Source organism: Erpetoichthys calabaricus, assembly GCF_900747795.2.
Source record: "Erpetoichthys calabaricus chromosome 1 unlocalized genomic scaffold, fErpCal1.3 SUPER_1_unloc_3, whole genome shotgun sequence".
NCBI classification, from domain to species: domain Eukaryota; kingdom Metazoa; phylum Chordata; class Cladistia; order Polypteriformes; family Polypteridae; genus Erpetoichthys; species Erpetoichthys calabaricus.
Window position 1 is genome coordinate 542,897 of NW_026261594.1, and position 22,000 is coordinate 564,896.

General features: G+C 45.1%; 1 protein-coding gene across 1 annotated transcript in view; it reads left to right on the forward strand.

Annotated features, from left to right (window-relative positions):
• The window catches only part of LOC114669313 (stonustoxin subunit alpha-like), an 81,277-nt gene that overhangs the window by 15,688 nt on the left and 43,589 nt on the right, over positions 1 to 22,000 (forward strand). The gene's annotated exons all lie outside the window — the stretch shown is intronic.

Genomic DNA, 22,000 nt, shown 5'->3' on the forward strand with positions numbered 1-22,000 from the left:
AATGATGCGTATTATTTGGTTTCTAAACGGGTCATTGACCCGACATTACTTTCCGGGCTTTGCCGAAACCTTCCAAAAGTAATTTTACGAAGTCAGTCCTGAAACGAAGGTGACCGCACTTCCGGGACTAAAACTGCGGGTCTACAACTGCGGGTCTGAAACTGCGGTGACGTATGGTGCTGTGGCTCTGCAAGTGGATGCTACTCGAACAAGTAGCCTTCACGTCACCAAGACAGACGGGTATGCGCATGCGCGTGCAAGCGAGTGCAGGAATGTTTAAACAGGGTGGACTGCACCTGAGCAGGTGCTGATTAATATTTCAGCCTGTCCTTCGTGAACCGTCTTGCAGCTGGTCGAAAGAAGAGGAAGAGAAGTTGTTTTTGTTTTTACATTTTTGTTTTGGAATCCACAGTAAATGTTGTAATATCCCTTCCCAGGCGGGCAAATAAATCTTGCAAGCAAGTGGTGGTAATTGTCCAAAAAAACCAATCAATGGTTTTATTTATTTTCTTCTGACTTCACAAGCCGAAATACAACGTAGTCAGGACAAATATAAGCACAATGAAACTCAAAAAAATATCCCACACCAAGAGTTAAACACTTCTCTTCTTTTACCTGCAGCTCCTTTTTCAAAAGTCCGTCCTCCCCAGCACCCCGAAGGCTGCTTATTAAGAGTGGCAGTTGTGTCTCTGCCTGCCCCTCTTTTTTTAACATTTTAGAACACACTGCCTCAGTGTCAATTTCTTTCCCAGATCGTTACACTAACCCCCATTCCCTCGCCCCTCGCCCCCGAGGACACTTCAAAATGTTGATAACGAGCTGGTAATTGGATGACTCGTCTAGGCCGCTCAGGGCACGTGACGTCGTCTGTAGAAGGCGTTTCTCTTCCTACCGTCTCCAGCGCCAAATCAGGCTGTTCTTGATTTACATCCCGGTCGGCTGGCACCTCAATCCTTTCATCAACACCAAACGTTCCCCGGTAAGGCACCAACCGATCCTGAGGCAGAAACACCCGACGTCCCCTTGGTGGCATCTGCACCCAGTACACCACTTCGCCCACGCTTTCGAGCACTTGGCAAGGACCCACCCACGCACTGTCAAGTTTGGGGGAGCGACCTTTCTTCCATCGGGGACTGTACGGGTGTTTCCTGGCTCTGATGTCATAATGCCGCTTTTAGGTAAGGCCAGCCTTGTGTAGATGCTCCCGTGCAAACACGTGAGCCCTGTCGATTTGGTCCTGAAGACAACGGGCATAATCTGGTCCAGACTGCTGTTCTCCCCTTTCCAGTGGCAAACCATATTCAAGAGAGACCGGGTTCTCAATTCTCGGCCCAGCATTAACATGGCAGGGGTGCATTACGTAGACTCCTGCACTGCTGTCTGGCATGCCAGGAGAACCAAAGGCAGTTGCTGATCCCAGTCACGTTGGTCCTTGTTTACCACCATAGCCAACTGAGCCAACAAGGTACGGATGAATCGCTCTGGGGGTGAAGCGGAGTGGTACGCATTTTTCGAATGTGTAGGAGATCGCACACATGATGAAAAACTTTACTTTCAAAATTACGTCCCTGGTCTGAATGGAGTTCTAGCGGTATGCCAAACCTACTAAACATGCCCTCAACCAGGGCAGTAGCCACGGTTTCCGTATCTTGGCTAGGAATAGGGTACGCCTCCGGCCACTTGGAGAAATAGTCTACCCAAACAAGGATGTACCTTATCCCCTGATGAGAATGAGGAAAAGGCCCCAATATGTCTATCCCAACCCGCTCCATAGGCAGACCAACTTTATATTGTTGAAGAGGAGCCACTAATCCTTTTCGCACAGTGCACATATTGCAATGGCGGCAATGATCTTCAACATCTTGTCAGCACTGTCCCCAGTAAAATATCTGTCGGAGCTGCTTCAGCGTCTTACTGACCCCAAAGTGGCCAGACCTCACACCCCCATGCTCCGACTTAAGAACATCATCCTGTTTCCCCTTTGGCACTATCACCGGCCAAGTGACCTCTCCAGCGGAAGGGACTCACTATCTTCTCATCAGCACCCCATCCCGAATGGCCAAATTGTCCCACTGAGCCCAGAGACCCTTAACAGTCATACCCTCTGGGACTACGTCCTCCCAACTAGGTCGGTGATTGTATTTCACCCAGGCTCTCACTTTCTTTATCTCTGGATCCTGGTTCTGCCAAAACCCCCAATCGCACTGCCCCTTAGACAGCGCTAACATGGAGTAAATGAGTCTCACCTCCCTTGTTCGCTCTCGGTCTTCCTGACGGTGGCAGTAGTCACAGTTCGTCTCAGCACACGGCCTGCGGGATAGCGCATCTGTGTTGTGATGTTGACCCCCCCGGCGATGTTGGATTTCAAACTGAAACGACTGTAGCCATTCCAGCCACCTTACCACTTGCCCCTCTGGATCCCTAAAAGACATCAGCCATTGTAAGGATGCTGTGGTCGCTGCAATGTGTAAATAGTGTTGTAAGTAGTGTTGAAAATGGCGGATTGCTTCCACTACTGCCAGGAGCTCTCTCCACATGATGCAGTAGTTTCCTTCTTCTCTGCTTAGGGCTCTGCTGAAATAAGCAACTACTCGTTATCCCTGGAAGTATGGTTGTGACAGGACGGCCCATAGGCCTACAGTGTTGGCATCCATGTCTAAAACAAAAGGCAGGGCAGGGTCAGGTGGGGCCAACATGGGAGCCTGTCATAAGGTATCCTTCAGGGTTTGGAAAATGGACTGTTCTTCTGCTCCCCAGCAGAAATACTGACCTTTCTTTGTTAGCCAGTGAAGGGGTGAAGCCACCGTAGCGAACCCAGGAACAAAACGCTGGTAGTAGGATGCCAATCCAAGGAATCCACGGATTTGCCGTACATTAACTGAATTTGGCCAGTCACAGATCGCTTGACTTTTGCTGTCTTCTGTGGCCACCCCCCTTTCACTTACTCGGTGTCCCAAGTAGGTGACTTCTCGGCGCAGCAATTGGCACTTATCAGGGTGTAGCTTAAGTCCTGTTTCCCGCAATTTCGCTAGTATGGTTCTAAGGGAGTGCAAAGTAGCTTCAAACGTGGGTCCATGTGCCATCACATTGTCCAAATATACCAGGCATCTGGGACGAGGGATGCCTGAGAGGACACGGTCCATTAGCCGTTCAAAAGTTGCCAGCGCATTGCACAATCTGAAGGGGAGCACTCGGAATTGCCAAAACCTGCCCCGGTCGAAAATGCAGTTTTTTCCTTGTCTTCCAGAGCCAACTCCACCTGCCAGTAGCCACTTCTTAAATCTAATGTGAAGAACCAACGTGACCCAACATCAGATCAAGGACCTCGTCGATTCTAGAAAGCAGATACAAATCTTTTCACGTAACTGCATTCAACCAGCGGTAATCAACACAAAAACACCATTCTCCTGATTTCTTTTTAACCAAAACAACAGGGGAGCACCAAGGAGAATCTGATGGCTCAATAATTCCAGAACTCAACATCTCGAGTACCAACCGATCTGCCTCGATCTGTCGTGCCAGGGGAATGCGCTGCGGATGTTGTTTGATCGGGTGCGCATCTCCTGTGTCGATGTGATGATGGATGAGGTGAGTTCGGCCAATGTCCTTAGAAGAGGTGGTGAAACAGTCTCCGAATTCCTCCAATACATCCTTAAGTCATTGCTGAAGTTCCTTTAATCCCTGGCAGCTTCTTTCCCAGAGGCCTTCCAGAGTATCATTCCATCACCCACCGTTATTGCTTGCAGGGGTGGGGGAGGCTCTCAGTTGATGGACAGAGTGGGGAGGTGATCCCAACTGAAACTGACAGCCCATCATTTGACAGGGTGCACTGCCAGGTATCAACAGGGTCCTGTGGCCAAAGTCAATCTGAGCCTGGGTCTTAGTCAAAAAGTCTACACCCAAGATGCAAGAGTCTCTAATTTTTGCCAGCCAAACAGGGAATGTCCAAACATGTCCTCCTATTCTTGGAAGAGCGGTGGTCCGGCCCTCCATCATAGCATGCTCACCCGTGGCGGTAAGGAATTGGCCAGGAATGGCTTGTAGGGAGCAGTTTTTAGGTAGCAGATCGCGTCGCACTATAGTAGACGTACCCCCGGTATCTATTAAAGCCTTCACATCCGTGTCCCAAATTCGAATAGGCAAATGACAATAATCTCCACAGCCTAGCTCATCCCAGCCTGCATTTGTTGTTGGTTGCAGCGGGACTACTAAAGGGTCTGGAAATGTCCCGCTTACTCCAAACCCTGGCCGTCTCCTGGCATTTCTCTGGAGCTCAGAATAGTTGCTGGACGGAAAGGACAAAATCGACGAAGATGCCCAGGTTGGCCACAGCGCCAGCAAGTAGGGGGTGACACAACACATGGTCGCGCGGTGGCTGGCAGCACATCCTTTCCAGCTCCCTCTCCCGACCCTCCGTATAAGCCGATTCCCCCTCACATACTAATTCAAACTCTACACCCCGCTCGAGCGCCTCTTTTAGAGTTGCTGGTCGGGCAAGTTGAGCATGGTGGCACAGCGCTTTAGGTTCAAGTCCGCGGAGAAATGTGTCAAGTGCCAACTCGTCCTGAACTCCATGGGGGAAATGTGCATAGGCTCATCCCACCAGTCCCTACACTTCCGCGGCAAACATTCCTAGACGTTCTCCAGACCTCCGAGTTTGTTCGTGCAGTTGTCTTTGCAGCCCTAATATGGTTTCTGTCCTCCTGAAACGATGCTCAATGGCCTTCAAAAGCAGTCCTAAGTCTGTTAAATCCTCCCACGGAACATCCTCAAGGGTTTTCAAAGCCACTGAAACTCAAAAACCATCCCACATCACGAGTTAAACACACTCTTCTTTTACTTGCACCTTCTTTTTCAAAAGTCCCTCCTCCCCAGCACCCCAGAGGCTGCTTATTAAGAGTGGCAGTTGTGTCTCTGCCCACCTCTCTTTTTTTTAAGTTTTTAGAACACACTGCCTCAGTGGCAATTTCTTATTATAAATAACACCTGCACTCATTTTTTTTTGAAAGTGTATTTAGAAATTTACCAATTAATAATTAAAAGTTAAAAAACAAAGCTGCAAACAAGGATTCAAAAGAACAGTGAAGCTGCACTAATCCAACTGTGTTTATTTTATATCATTTTATTTCAAATGTTTTCTCATGTTGAATGAAGGCAATCAGCAAGCAATCCATCTTAACAGGTAAGCTGAGCATTAAATGTGACTCAGTTCCTCAATGTAGAGTGGAGGACTTGGGATTTTCAAAACTTGACTTGATGTTATTTTGGAGAAGTTAAGTGGACAAGACTGGTGAGCTTTCTTGAGCCGAACGGCCTGTTCTCATCCAAACCCTTCTGATGTTCTCACAAAACAAACTCATTGACAGCAACATCTTTAATTATTTGATGTCTCATACTTACTGTACCTACAGTACGGGTGGTCTCATGGTCTGGTACCCCTGCAGATTTTATTTTTTTTCTCCAGCCATCTGGAGTTTTTTTTTTTTTTGTTTTTTCTGTCCTCCCTGGCCATCAAACCTTACTCTTATTCTATGTTAATTAGTGTCTGATTTTAATTCTTACTTTGTCTTTTATTTCTCTTTTCTTCATCATGTAAAGCACTTCGAGCTACATTATTTGTATGAAAATGTGCTATAGAAATAAATGTTGTTGTTGTTACATTTCCATCACCACACACACACTCAGAATTTGGAGCAAACAGTAAACCTTTGACTATATTTGAAGTGGTTTGTCCATTGACACACCATACCTCCCTCCTGTGATAGTTCAGCCATCCTAAACAAAAGATGTACACTCACAAAATGAAGTATCTCATTCTGGCTTTGGTGCTTAATGGAGTGATCTTCTCACAGTGAATGATACAAGACATTTAGTGAAGCAGTGAAGCAGGAAGAAAGTGTGGGTTCCACTGACAAAGACAGAAAAGTAACTGAATGACATGACAGCACAGCCTGAGCCAAACAGAACACCAGCACTTTCATATAGAAATCTGAGTTAACACCATTTATAAAACTGGTTCTGAAGTCACCATTCTAACTTTTCTATAAAATGCCCATCAAATATTTTTTATTAACCTGTTGGGGGTTTAGGTGGCATGGTGACCCAGTAGTAGTGCTGCTGCCTCGCAGTAAGGAGACCTGGGTTCACTTCCCGGGTCCTCCCTGTGTGGAGTTTGCATGTTCTCCCCGTGTCTGTCTGGGTTTCCTCCGGATACTCCGGTTTCCTCCCACAGTCCAAAGACATGCAGGTTAGGTGGACTGGTGATTCTAAATTGTCCCTAGTGTGTGCTTGTTGTGTGCGTGTGTGTGTGCCCTGTGGTGGGCTGGTGCCCTGCCAGGGGTTTGTTTCCTGCCTTGTGCCCTGTGCTGGCTGGGAATGGCTTCAGCAGACCCCCATGACCCTGTGTTAGGATATAGCGGGTTGGATAATAGATGGATGGATGGATGTTGGGGGTTTACATCTAGAAATGATTTGGTTTTGGCATAGAAAAAAGTATTGCAATTTTGGAATAATACTGCTGAAATCCTCATTATGCCTTTCCAATTTTGAAAATTAGAACAAATGATGAAAAAAAAAGGCCTGAATTTCTGACTCTTCTTGACACTCGTCTGTTGGTATAAACTCCAGGTGGAAAGCTGTGATGATATGGTAGGATTCAGAATGAGTAGAAGGCCGTGGTGGCCTTGGAGGGGTTCAGAGCATTAAATACAAGCTGACCATCTCTCAAGTGATATCTACGACACATCTGGGTGGGACAGAGAGCTTCGTAGGTGTATTAGCCCGCTCAGGAGACAGGATGGCTGGCAGCTGCTTATTAAACTGTAGTGAGCCCTCAACCCTGAACCTTAATGATCATTCATCATTATTTGAGATGCACCACCATCTGATTGTTAACAGTATTCTTCTTAATGTTTGTGTGAAACTTACTGTATTATTGTGGTATTTCCCTCTACTTACCCTTTACCGATTTTCTTCAGAGATAAGTGTACTCATCAGATTTGTTGCCGGGTTGGTCTACCGTTGCACCTTAAGATTAACACACACATACATAGATTTACGCACACACACAGAAACTCAACAGTGCCCCATGAATGACACACACACGCTGATTAATCTCTAGCACTTTAAACCACACAAGTGCTTCAGGAATAACACAACCTGTCACTCTCTCAGCACTTCACGAGACTTACTTATTATCAGCACAAATAACATGCAATGTTTTAAATATGTCTCAAATGTAAATATTACTTTAGTCTCTATGAATATATTCAAACATACAAAGCCTTGTCTTTGGATATAGGCCATTTATCAACCAAGAATGCCTTACTTTACATACTGATTACTAATATTGGGTGATGTTCAGTAGTAATATGTCAGACACCTTCTGTCAAACTGTCAATCAAAGATGACTGATGACTTGTTGAACCAGCCCCCTTTCCTCTGATTGGTGGATTTAAATGATGGCCCTGTCCCCCCTGTCTGTTGATTGGTGAATTACAATCTGTCCCCATCCTAATGTGAATTTCCCCCTGGGATTAATAAAGTATCTATCTATCTATCTATCTATCTATCTATCTATCTATCTATCTATCTATCTATCTATCTATCTATCTATCTAATCCCACCTTAATCCCACCCCCTCCACCTGATTGGCCATCCTTTGTGTCAAGAGCAGTTTGATGGATGTCGGTACCACCCAGACTCCCACCCCTCCACCTGATTGGACATCTTTTGTGTCAAGAGCAGTTTTGATGGAGGTCGGTCCCACCCCCAGCCCCACCCTCCTGATTGGCTAGGCATTGTGTCAAGAGCAGTTTGACGGGTGTCGGTCCTCCAGCCTGTCAACACCTGTTTGTTGGTTGGCCCCCCACCTCCCTGACCCTTCTCCCGAGGACATGTCCAGACAGGTTCCTTTAGATCAAAAGAATGAACTGGCCATGAATCTGAGGCTCGATCGACATGTCCCAGCATGAATGGCCTGCCTGTGACAGGTGAAAGGAACACGTTCAAATAAGTCCCCTCCCTTCTGAAAGTTGTGTATAAAACAGCAGTTCATCTTCTTCGGCTCTATCTATTATTTTAATATTATCATGAGATTAAAGTATCTATCTCACCTTTGCTAACTAATCTATCTAACCTTTTCTATCTAAGTACACTTATAGATCCAGCTCACAGAAAGGCCCTTTTGCAGTCTTAGCTGTGATTCTTTCATCTCACAGACATGAAGTGACAGGCTCTGCGTGTGCCCACCCCTGCTACTGCGTGGAGCGCACACTCGCCTGCATACATCTGTGTGCAAGCTTTCGAGCCACCGCCCCTGCTGTGTGTAGGCTCGTGAGCGCTCAGCCCCTCTTTCCATGATGGGTGGTGCTTTTTAAGGATCACGTGTAAAGCACAAGACAAGTAGTTCGATATAAGCCTTTTAAAAATCACACAGAGGTATACAGCAGTTCCCTTTTAAATCACTATCCTTTGCTTTATAATTTGTATAAAAAGTATATCTAAAACAAACCCTTTTCTATCAAATACCTCCCATTTTAAACAATCAAGTACAATTATGTATTTTCAGCTGAGCTAAGGACTCTGAGTTAAGCACTCTTCGCCACTCCATGAAAACTGGGATCTTTCTTTCAGCTCCATTAAAAACAGATGGGGACTCCTCTTCCGACACGGGAGGCCAGAAGGGCCGTGGGTCCTGCTCAAACATTTTGCTGATACGTGTAATTGGGCAGCTGACACAAGAAACAGGTTCACACATACAGGCCTTTAACATAAGTTCATATCTTCCTGTTGTCAATGTAAAGCAGTCTAAAAACGGATTGTAATGGCTTCATTATTAAAATTTGATTTAGGATTAGTAAAACTGCCTTATCTTCGTTTTTCTTAAAATTAAATGATTTAACTTAAATGGTAACACTAAGATCTGCTACAGCTATTTTACACCTTCTGTCCCCTTAAGCTCCTGTGCTGTTCTCCCTCTCAGCTGCCTGCTATTTGTCCATCTATGAGGTTAACTTTACTTTTCTCTGTCTCTTCTTCTAACTTTGTGCTCCTCTTACTTATAAGCTCTCCACTCGCACTGTTTGTATTTCCCTGTATTAACTCTTTGAGGGCTGAATTATTTTTCCAAAAAAGCACACAATGGTTTCACACATAAATCAACATAAAACATCTGTTGCTATGTGCTGTTGTTGGCACATGTTTACCATTACAGCAGCAGGGCTACGGTAGTGGTCTCAATGTGACACAATCTAGTTTGTACCTCTTGTCATCATAAGAGGTAGTCCTCCCAGGTAGATTGCTGCTGTAGGGGACCGATCAGAAGATGCCAGCACCTCACTTTCATTTTTGATATCCACCTCCAGATCACTTGCATCAAACTTAGAGTCTGACAAGTAAGAGTCCTATTCAACAAAATTATGTAAAATGTTCACGGAGTATTTTGCTTTGCACATTCGCTTTGGACTCTCGCCAGATGTTGATGCCATTTTAGAGGTTGTTTGCTCTTCGCTACTCCTGCCCGCGTAGGGAATCGAGGTTAAATCAGCAAAGCTACGTACAGTAACTCTCCTTCTAGCAAAGAGAGTTGAGCTAAAATGTAAAGGTGAGTTTTTTCATAGTTTACAGCTGATTACCATCCTCTACCCCTGAATTTTGACAAAAGTCAACATTAGCCCTAAAAGAGTTAATGAACCCTTCCACAGTCATCGACTTAACTGTTTTACCTCAGGACCGCTAAGAACTGTTCAATCTAAAATAAACAAATAAATAAAACTTTACTGCCTTATCTGCTCCTGCAGCCCCTTGTGCCTGATTGGCATCTTAACGCTGGCCGCTGACCTGTGCACCATTGAGCCTTCCCCCTTACTGCTTTGAAGTCAGCCATGGCCTTTTTTAATTTTCATTTAAACTATGGAGTCGCTGTTTCATAATGGTTATTTGCTTACAAATGCTGATTTCAGTCACTGCTGCTTTCTACCTTACCTCCTCGATGCTAATTCAAATACAGATAAGAAGGAGTACACGTACAAGTACAAGCAACTTTTGCAAGTACACCTCCAAACACCCGGCTACTTTTGTTCTTGTGCGGGTGAAAAAAAACAAAAAAAAATCCCTTCTAAAGCATTCTGAAGGACCAGTATGTCAAGAGTGCTCTGGAGGTGAAAAGAGTGTCAGACAGAGTGATGATTATGAAGCTGGAAATTGGAGGTGTGATGATGAATGTTAGTGCATATGCCCCACAAGTTGGGTGTGCAATGGATGAGGAAGAAGATTTTGGAGTGAGTTGGATGAAGAGATGATCAATGTACCCAAGGAACAGAAAGTGGTGATTGGAGTGGATTTCAATGGACATGTTGGTGAAGGGAACAGAGGAGACGAAGAGGTGATGGGTAGGTATGGTGTCAAGGAGAGGAATGAAGAAGGTCAGAGGATAGTGGATTTTGCAAAAAAGATAGATATGGCTGTGGTGAATACGTATTTTAAGAAGAGTGAGGAACATTGGGTGATGTACAAGAGTGGAGGAAGATACCCACAGGCAGATTACATCCTATGCAGAAGAGGCAATCTGAAGGAAATTGAAGACTGCAAAGTGGTGGCAGGGGAAAGTGTAGTTAAGCAGCATAAGATGGTGGTCTGTAGGATGACGCTGGAGATCAAAAAGAGGAAAAGAGTGAGGGCAGAGCCAAGGATCAAATGGTGGAAGTTAAAAAAGGAAGACTGCAAGGCTTTCCCATGGGCTCACCACCTATGGGAGGGGCCAAGGAGGTCGGGTGCAGTGTGAGTTGGGTGGTGGCCGAAGGCGGGGACCTTGGCGGTCCGATCCTCGGCTACAGAAACTGGCTCTTGGGACGTGGAATGTCACCTCTCTGAAGGGGAAGGAGCCTGAGCTAGTGCGCGAAGTTGAGAGGTTCCGGCTAGATATAGTCGGGCTCACCCCGACGCACAGCTTGGAGTCTGGAACCAATCTCCTTGAGAGGGGCTGGACTCTCTACCACTCTGGAGTTGCCCCCGGTGAGAGGCGGCGAGCAGGTGTGGGTATACTTATTGCCCCCCAACTTGGAGCCTGTACATTGGGGTTTACCCCGGTGGACGAGAGGGTAGCCTCCCTTCGCCTTCGGGTGGGGGGACGGGTCCTAACTGTTGTTTGTGCGTATGCACCAAACAGCAGTTCGGAGTACCCACCCTTTTTGGAGTCCCTGGAGGGTGTGCTAGAGGGCATACCTTCTGGGGACTCCCTCGTTCTGCTGGGAGACTTCAATGCTCATGTGGGCAATGACAGTGAGACCTGGAAGGGCGTGATTGGGAGGAATGGCCCCCCTGATCTGAACCCGAGCGGTGTTTTGTTATTGGACTTCTGTGCTCGTCACGGATTGTCCATAACGAACACCATGTTCAAGCATAGGGGTGTTCATATGTGCACTTGGCACCAGGACACCCTAGGCCTCAGTTCGATGATCGACTTTGTGGTCGTGTCGTCGGACTTGCGGCCACATGTCTTGGACACTCGGGTGAAGAGAGGGGCGGAGCTGTCAACTGATCACCACCTGGTGGTGAGTTGGCTTCGATGGTGGGGGAGGATGCCGGTCAGGCGTGGTAGGCCCAAACGTGTTGTGAGGGTCTGCTGGGAACGTCTGGCAGAGCCCCCTGTCAGAAGTAGCTTCAACTCCCACCTCCGGCAGAACTTCGACCACATCCCGAGGGAGGTGGGGGACATTGAGTCCGAATGGGCCATGTTCCGTGCCTCTATTGTTGAGGCAGCTGACCGGAGCTGTGGCCGTAAGGTGGTCGGTGCCTGTCGTGGTGGCAATCCCCGAACCCGCTGGTGGACACCGGTGGTGAAGGATGCCGTCAAGCTGAAGAAGGAGTCCTACAGGACCCTTTTGTCCTGTGGGACCCCGGAGGCAGCTGATAGGTACCGGCAGGCCAAGCGGAATGCGGCTTTGGTGGTTGCTGAGGCAAAAACTCGGGCGTGGGAGGAGTTTGGGGAGGCCATGGAGAATGACTTTCGGACGGCTTCGAGGAGATTCTGGTCCACCATCCGGCGTCTCAGGAAGGGGAAGCAGTGCAGTGTCAACACTGTATATGGTGGGGATGGTGCGCTGCTGACCTCGACTCGGGATGTTGTGGGTCGGTGGGGGGAATACTTCGAAGACCTCCTCAATCCCATTAACATGCCTTCCAATGAGGAAGCAGAGCCTGGGGACTCAGAGGTGGGCTCCCCCATCTCTGGGACTGAGGTCACCGAGGTGGTCAAAAAACTCCTTGGTGGCAGGGCCCCGGGGGTGGATGAGATACGCCCGGAGTTCCTCAAGGCTCTGGATGTTGTAGGACTGTCTTGGCTGACACGCCTCTGCAACATCGCATGGACATCAGGGACAGTGCCTCTGGATTGGCAGACCGGGGTGGTGGTCCCCCTCTTTAAGAAGGGGGATCGGAGGGTGTGTTCCAACTACAGAGGGATCACACTCCTCAGCCTCCCTGAAAAAGTCTATTCAGGGGTCCTGGAGAGGAGGGTCCGTCGGATAGTCGAGCCTCGGATTCAGGAGGAACAGTGTGGTTTTCGTCCTGGTCGCGGAACAGTGGACCAGCTCTATACCCTTAGCAGGGTCCTGGAGGGTGCATGGGAGTTTGCCCAACCAGTCTACATGTGTTTTGTGGACTTAGAAAAGGCATTCGACCGTGTCCCTCGGGGAATCCTGTGGGGGGTACTCCGAGAGTATGGGGTACCGGCCCCCCTGATAAGGGCTGTTCAGTCCCTGTACGATCGGTGCCAGAGCTTGGTCCGCATTGCCGGCAGTAAGTCGAACCCGTTTCCAGTGAGAGTTGGACTCCACCAGGGCTGCCCTTTGTCACCGATTCTGTTCATAACTTTTATGGACAGAATTTCTAGGCGCAGCCAGGGTGTTGAGGGGGTCCGGTTTGGTGGGCTCAGGATTGGGTCACTGCTTTTTGCAGATGATGTTGTCCTGTTTGCTTCATCAGGCCGTGGTCTTCAGCTCTCTCTGGATCGGTTCACAGCCGAGTGTGAAGCGGCTGGGATGAGAATCAGCACCTCCAAATCCGAGACCATGGTCCTCAGCCAGAAAAGGGTGGAGTGCCCTCTCAGGGTTGGTAGCGAGATCCTGCCCCAAGTGGAGGAGTTCAAGTATCTCGGGGTCTTGTTCACGATTGAGGGAAGAATGGAGCGTGAGATCGACAGGCGGATCGGTGCGGCATCCGCAGTAATGCGGGCATTGCATCGGTCTGTCGTGGTGAAAAAGGAGCTGAGCCGCAAGGCGAAGCTCTCAATTTACCAGTCGATCTATGTTCCTACCCTCACCTATGGTCATGAGCTATGGGTAGTGACCGAAAGAACGAGATCGCGAATACAAGCGGCTGAAATGAGTTTCCTCCGCAGGGTGTCTGGGCTTTCCCTTAAAGATAGGGTGAGAAGCTCAGTCATCCGGGAGGGGCTCAGAGTAGAGCCGCTGCTCCTCCGCATCGAGAGGAGTCAGATGAGGTGGCTCGGGCATCTGATCAGGATGCCTCCTGGACGCCTCCCTGGTGAGGTGTTCCGGGCACGTCCAACCGGGAGGAGGCCCCGGGGAAGACCCAGGACACGCTGGAGGGACTATGTCTCTCGACTGGCCTGGGAACGCCTTGGGATTCTCCCGGAAGAGCTAGAAGAAGTGGCCGGGGAGAGGGAAGTCTGGGATCTCTGCTCAAGCTGCTGCCCCCGCGACCTGACCTCGGATAAGCGGGAGACAATGGATGGATGGATGGATGCAAGGCTGAATTTAGGGAGAAGATGAGAAAGGCAATGAAGAATTACCAGACAGCTGGGAAACTACAGCAGATGTAATAAGGATGACAGCAATAAGGGTGCTTGCTGTGAAATCTGGACAGAGGAAGATGAAAAAGGAAACCTGGTGGTGGAATATGGAAGTACAAGAGAGTATACAGAGGAAGAGGATGGCAAAGAAGAAGTAGGATAGTCAGAAAGATGCAGAAAGTAGACAAGAGTACAAGGAGATACGGTGCAAGGTGAAGAGACGGGTGGCGAAGGCTAAAGAAAAGGCATATGAGTTGTATGAGAGGTTGGACACTAAGGAGGGAGAAAAGGACCAATGGACTACACAGAGGGACCGAGCTGGGAAAGATGTGCAGCAGGTTAGGATGATAAAAGGAAAAAGATGGAAACGTACTCATAAGCGAGGAGAGCACATGGAAAGAGTACTTTGAAATGCTGATGAATGAAAAGAATGAGAGAGAGAGAAGGTTGGATGATGTGGAGATAGTGAATCAGGAAGTGCAATGGATTAGCAAGGAGGAAGTAAGGACTTCTATGGAGAGAATGAAGAATGGAAAGGCCATTGGTCCAGATGACATATTTAGGAATAAGGGGGATGTGCAGGATTGTAATAACTACAGGGGGATAAAATTGATGAGCCACAGCATGAAGTTATGGGAAAGAGTAATGGAAGTTCGGTTAAGAAGTGAGGTGATGATTTGTGAGCAGCAGTATGGTTTCATACCAAGAAAGAGCACCACAGATGCAATGTTTGCTCTGAGGATGTTGATGGATGTTGATGGAGAAGTTTAGAGAAGGCCAGAAGGAGTTGCATTATGTCTTTGTGGACCTGGAGAAAGCATATGTCAGGGTGCCTCTAGAGGAGCTGTGGTACTGTATTAGGATGTCAGAGTGGCAGAGAAGTATGTAAGAGTGGTACAGGATATGTACGAGGGAAGTGTGACAGTGGTGAAGTCTGCGGTAGGAGTGACGGATGCATTCAACGTGGAGGTGGGATTACATCAGGGATCGGCTCTAAGCTCTTTCTTATTTGCAATGGTGATGGACAGGTTGACAGATGAGATTAGACAGGAGTCCCCGTGGACTGTGATGTTTGCTGATGACATTGTGATCTGTAGCAATAGTAGGGAGCAGGTTGAGGAGACCCTGGAGAGGTGGAGATATGCTCTACAGAGGAGAGGAATGAAGGTCAGTAGGAACAAGACAGAATACATGTGTGTGAATGAGGGGGAGGTCAGTGGAATGGTGGGGATGCAGGGAGTAGAGTTTGTGAAGGTGGATGAATTTAAATACTTGGGATCAACAGTACAGAGTAATTGGGAGTGTGGAAGAGAAGTGAAAAAGAGAGTGCAGGCAGTGTGGAATGGGTGGAGAATAATATCAGGAGTGATTTGTGACAGACGGATATCAGCAAGAGTGAAAGGGAAGGTCTACAGTACGGTAGTAAGACCAGCTATGTTATATGGGCTGGAGATGGTGGCACTGACCAGAAAGCAGGGGATAGAGCTGGAGGTGGCAGAGTTAAAGATGTTAAGATTTACATTGGGTGTGACGAGGATGGACAGGATTAGAAATGAGGACATTAGACGGTTTGGAGACAAAGTCAGAGAGGTGAGATTGTTTGGCCATGTGCAGAGGAGAGATGCTGGGTATATTGGGAAAAGGATGTTAAGGATAGAGCTGCCAGGCAAGAGGAAAATTAGAAGGCCTAAGGGAAGGTTTATAGATATGGTGAGAGAGGACATGCAGATGATAGGTGTAACAGAACAAGATGTAGGGGACAGGAAGATATGGAAAATGCCGAAACAAGAAGAATGGCTTCTTTGACTTTCATTTGCACAACTGTTGTCCTGATGTTGAACAATTGCAACTAAAGTATCCAAAGGGTATGAGCAGGCTGAGGTATGAAGCAATGAATCACATCTGAGGAAACACAAACACCTGTGATGCCAACTGTTCCAAAAGTTATGGTGCCTTGACATAGGGGGACAGTGTAGAAAAAATGTTGTGACCAAAATGTATGCAAATTCCCTTAAATGAAGGTCTGCAATGTGCACTTCAATACATAATAATAATACATTTTATTTATATAGCACTTTTCCCATGCTCACTTTAATTATTTAGATTTTTTTGATTTATCATTTAAATTGTGGAGCAGAGGAGGAAATCAAGGAGAATGTGTCTTTGTCCCACACTTTATGGAGGTCACTGTAGTTATAAACATAGCCCAGATATACTTGTGGTGGTTCAATAGTTTTATAGACAGAAGAGACCAACTCAAGTGATATCAAAAGGGCATCGATTGATGTCCTGTTATTGATGTGGGGGGTCAGAGAATAAGGTTAGAAATTCTTAAACATTACATTTTTAAAAGAAGAACCCAATAGAAAGTTAAAATCTCTGTTGAAGTCTCACTAAAAAATTGTCAGCTACTTCAGACCAGGAGAGATAAAGAGCTGGGGCCTCATGCATAACGCCGTGCATAGAATTCACACTAAAACATGGCATAAGGACAAAAGCAGAAATGTGCGTACGCACAAAACAATCTAGATGCATAAATTAAGTATTTATTGTAGCATTCTAAATATTCAGAGAGCAGGAATATCATGAAGTGAATGTATTCTGTGCAGCGATTGCTGCCTGCGCCTCCTCAGTGCAAGATGAAGTCAGTTTAAGAAGCACGTAGCCATTAACTGAGCCAGGAAACACTTAACACAAAGCATTTAATGTTCTACATTAACTTATGACAGGGTTTGAGAAAATCTAGTAAATTAAACATTGATTTTAAGATGAAGTTTAGTTTATGACATTCTACTTTAATGACAAAATAAACTATGAGAATAAAGTGGAAATGTTGATTTTAATCTCGAAATTTCCACTTTAATCACGTAGTTTATTTTGTCATTAAAGTAGAATGTCATAAACTTCATCTTAAAATTGCTTAATTTACTAGTTTCTCAGTTCCCATCGTAACTAAAGTAGCATGTTAAATGCTTTGTTTTGTATGTGTTTTTCTATTTGCTCTATGTGTGTGAATCACTACATGCTTTCTCTTCCTCCAACAGGACACAGAATCCATTACATTCATAATATTACAGCTCTCTGAATAATTAAAATACTAAGATGTATACTTGATATCATTTTCATGATGATAGGAGTTAAAGTATGTTATTAAACATGGGAACACGGTGGCGCAGTGATAGTGACGAGCTGGCGCCCCGTCCAGAGACTGCCTCACGCAAGATGCTTGCTGCGCCGTGTGCGACCTTCGAAGAAATACTTTATTGTAGCAGTACTGTCTCTTTCAAACGTACTAACCTCCAATTCCTGTCCTTTCTTTTCTTTCTCCAAATACCCAATCGCCACACAATCAGCTCTGTAATAGACATTAAGCCATCTGTAAGCTTAGAACGCAAATTCTTCAAAACTTTTAAGGAACATTGAAATATCTTTGTAGCACATGTTTAATTGACTATTAGCGCCTTCAACACCATCCAACCTCTGCTCCTTAGGGACAAGCTGACAGAGATGGGAGTAGATTCATACCTGGTGGCATGGATCATGGACTATCTTACAGACAGACCTCAGTATGTGCATCTCGGGAACTGCAGGTCTGACATTGTGGTCAGCAACACAGGAGCGCCACAGGGGACTGTACTTTCTCCAGTCCTGTTCAGCCTATATACATCGGACTTCCAATACAACTCGGAGTCCTGCCATGTGCAAAAGTTTGCTGATGACACTGCTATCATGGGCTGCATCAGTAGTGGGCAGGAGGAGGAGTATAGGAACCTAATCAAGGACTTTGTTAGATGGTGTGACTCAAACCACCTACACCTGAACACCAGCAAAACCAAGGAGCTGGTGGTGGATTTTAGGAGGACCAGGCCCCTCATGGACCCCATGATCATCAGAGGCGACTGTGTGCAGAGGGTGCAGACCTATAAATTCCTGGGAGTGCAGCTGGATGATAAATTGGACTGGACTGCCAATACTGATGTTCATTGCAAGAGAGGACAGAGCCAGCTATACTTCCATAGAAGGCTGGCGTCCTTCAACATCTGCATTGAGATGTTGCAGATGTTCTATCTGACGGTTGTGGTGAGCGCCCTCTTCTACGCAGTGATGTGCTGGGGAGGCAGCATAAAGAAGAGGGACGCCTCACGCCTGGACAAACTGGTGAGGAAGGCAGGCTCTATTGTAGGCATGGAGCTGGACAGTTTGACATCTGTGGCAGAGCGACGAGCGCTGAGCAGACTCCTTTCAATTATGGAGAATCCACTGAACAGGATCATCTCCAGACAGTGGAGCAGCTTCAGTGACAGACTGCTGTCACCGTCCTGCTCCACTGACAGATTGAGGAGATCGTTCCTCCACCACACTATGCGACTCTTCAATTCCACCTGGGGGGGTAAACGTTAACATTTTACAAAGTTATTGTCTGTTTTACCTGCATTGTTATCACTCTTTATTTTAATACTGTTTCTTTATCGGTATGCTGCTGCTGGAGTATGTGAATTTCCCCTTGGGATTAATAAAGTATCTATCTATCTATCTATCTATCTATCTATCTATCTATCTATCTATCTATCTATCTATCTATCTATCTATCTATCTATCTATCTATCTATCTATCTATCTATCTATCTATCTATCTAATTATTCCATCCATCTATCCTTCCAGTGTCATGCCAGTCCCAGCAAGCATACACTGTGAGGCAGGAACAATTCGTGAACGGGGCACCAGGTCGACGCTACCGCTGCAACACAGTGTCCTCACATGTTTAATTATTAACAATAGAGATTATTTAAATGATGTTAACATTTTATCTGTATAATGTAATAAACATATTTTGCTGCATTTCATCTTAAAAATGATATCGTCATCATATGTTAATAAGCGCTTTATAACGTGGCACAGGTTGTGCAATATTATAACTGTGTCACAAGTTTACAGTGAGGTGATTGTACTAATAAGTACAAACAATTCTACAATGAGCACTCGATGGACTGATTGAGTGTATTTATAGTTCTTGGGATGAAACTGTTTCTGAACCACGAGGTCCATACAGGAAAGGCTCTGAAGCATTTGTCGTAGGCTTTTCATGCAGTTCTTCCCTGTCTCTGTCTTCACATGCACATAATAATTGAGATACAGTCACATAATGGGAGGCGTCCTTCAAATAAAAGAGTGAGCTGAAGATTCCTTCCCTTCTCCAGCATTGTTCTTATATGCCTTTATGAAAGCCCCTTGTGTTTCTGGTTGTTTTGTGGTTGTGGCGACTCTAATGACTGACTTCTGAGTTTTGCCTTTCTTAACATGTTGGATCTTCTTCTTAACCATACTTGATTTATATATTTTTTCACTTTCTGTCATTTTTCTTTGATTACTGTACTTTGTTTATTTACTTTTAAGATTAGCACTGCTTACTCAAAAATCCTACGTCATGGGTTAAATCCCAGATGGACTCATTGACTGTGTGAAGGTTTAATGTGCTGCTCACCTGAGTTCTACAGGCTCGTCAACGTACGTGCTGACTGTCAACCCAAATCTAAAAGTGGGCAGAGGAATCCCACCATTTAATTAGAGGATGGGTTTGGACGATTTGTAAAAACCATACCTTAGTTTGGATTAAACGTAGCTAGTAAGTTAAAATTGCAGAGAAAATACATTACTAGAAAAACTTCCAAAAAATATTCATATTCAGTCCATTAATTCTTTAGCATTTTTATTGTATCACAGGGTCACTGGGGTCAGAGTCACAATGGCTATGTAGCCAGTTTATCTGAGGACACTCACTTAGGACCAATTTAAGGTATTCAGTAGTGATGAGTGAATCCTGCATTAGGTGAAATCACAGCAATGTTCTTGTAATTCGCCGAACTCCACAAAAGTGGCGACGTGGAGCTGGCTCATTCCATTGTTTAAAGCCGAGGCTCCATGCACAGCTGGAATGTCTTTTTTGTTTCCCATGTATCTGTGTGGATACTCCACACTTTTTAATTCAATCAAGAAGATACAAACACCTTTTAAATAATGATTCATTTTTTGTTACTTATTATTAATAATAATAACAATAATGATGATGATAATAATGATAACAATAATAATAATAATAATGTTTAATCACACAATGACATGTTTTTCCTTTCTCTGGGAGGGTGAGGACTCCTTTAAGGCTTGTTTTAGATTGTAGCTGAGGCACTTGGCTAATTATGCGTTCAAACATACGTGCACACGGATCAGTGTTATATATCCACTGCACAGCACTTCTCTTTGTGTTTTATTTTTAGAAGTCACTATGGAGCCAGGCAGCACTTTCAATGGCTTTTTATTATCCTCTATAAGAGGATAATTTTTTATTTTATTTCAGCTTCCCATTAGCAAAGGCACATTGTGAGTGAGTGCTGTGTGTGCATCTCAGCAGCAGATGACGTTATGGTGTGGCGGGTCAAGTAGCCGCAGTGGTAAAAGTGATGGAGAAGTCAGACGGTGTTGTGCAGCTCAGCAGTAGAACATCAAGTCATTAACTAGTCTTGAATCTGCTAATATGAAGTATGTGGCACTTGGAGAACAAAACACACACAAAAATGCAGAGTGCTTAAATAGTTATAACGTAGATAAAGACAAAAACACATTCAGCAGGCAGCTTACAGGCAAGGTTATTATAGTTTTGCCTTTTTACATTAGTTTTTATTTCAATATTTTTTCTGATCTTATTTGGAAATTGAATTCAGTTTTAGTTTTCCTTCATCATATATTTTTAGTTTTAATTTAGTTTTTATTTCACAAAGGCATTTCTATTTTATTTTTATATGTCTGATAGTTTCAGTTTTAGTAATTATGGTCTGGTTAAAGAGCTACTATGGAGTTTTGTTTTGTGTCACAATCAGACAGAACTTTACATTTAACGAGTTTGAATATAATACGAGTTTAATGTTAGTAGAAGCTTACTTACTACACTACATGGTTTACTATCTGGTTTTGTTTTTGTCTGATAAAAACAAGCATGATCAAAACCAGGTACTGAATATAAACAATTTTATACACTTTCATAATTTTAAAAATATTTCCTATGTTTTTTGTGCTGAACAAATGTGCACTGACTGTTGACCAGTTATCCAGTGGCAGTACTCATAATATTCTCATTATGATCAGCTAATGTACCCCTCAAGTGAAAATACAGCATTTCTTTTTAATGAAATCAGGGGGAAAGGCTGATCGGGTTGTGACATCATGCATGCCTGATTACAATAATTTAATAGTATGCATGCATCAAAGTCCTGTACATGGCCGTGTTATAAGAGGTCAGTGGCGAGCTGCAGTTTTAAATAAATAATCGCATCTCAGAGCATTCAGGTCCCAAACGGGTATGGGTGTGTGGGAGGATGTGCTTCTCTGGGTTGATGGGGGTGCTTGGCTGATAACTCACTCACATGAAAATGCAATCAGATCAGTCAGGTGTATAAAGGAAGCCTACAAGGCAGAGAAGGGGATCTGAACAGAGATAACAAGAAACCACAGGAAAAAAGAAAGATCAAAAACAACAAAAGAAAAGATTAAGAGGGTTAAAGAAAAGAACAGAAGAAAGTACAGAGGTTACACAACGAAGGAAAAGACGAAGGGCAATGAAGAACCTGTGTTATCTGGAAAGGAGTCAGGTAGTCAGGAGTAAACAGCATGGAAGTGAGTAGCAGGCCTGATCTTGATTGTGGGATTGGAGAAGAGACCTCCTTAGACCAATGCAGAGGAGTAGTTCGGCACTGTTGTGTGGTGTCTCCCAGATAGACACCAACAGCCTGTGTATGGGAGACATGCATGGAGTCCGGAGGAGTGTCCTATAACTGCTGAGGGACTGCCGGTAGGACCCCAAACCAATGTTTAAGGGAAGACTGCAAGCCCCTGATGAGATTAGCTGAGTAGACACCAGATTTTACAAGTAGTCATTTGGATTTGTGTCTGTTTTTAGATGAGGATCCTGCTGTGATTTTAACCTTGGATTTACTGGAATTATTTATTGTTTTTAACCTCCACTGGACACTTATTTATTTATTTATCAAAGATAATTTTTCCACTGCACCTTTTGCACTTTTGCTTGGACTTTAATAAAAGAACTGAACACTTTTGCACAATAACTTGTTGAATGTGTGTATCCTCATTTGCTTGGCTTATCTCAGTACATGACTATTGATGGTTAAGGATTTGAG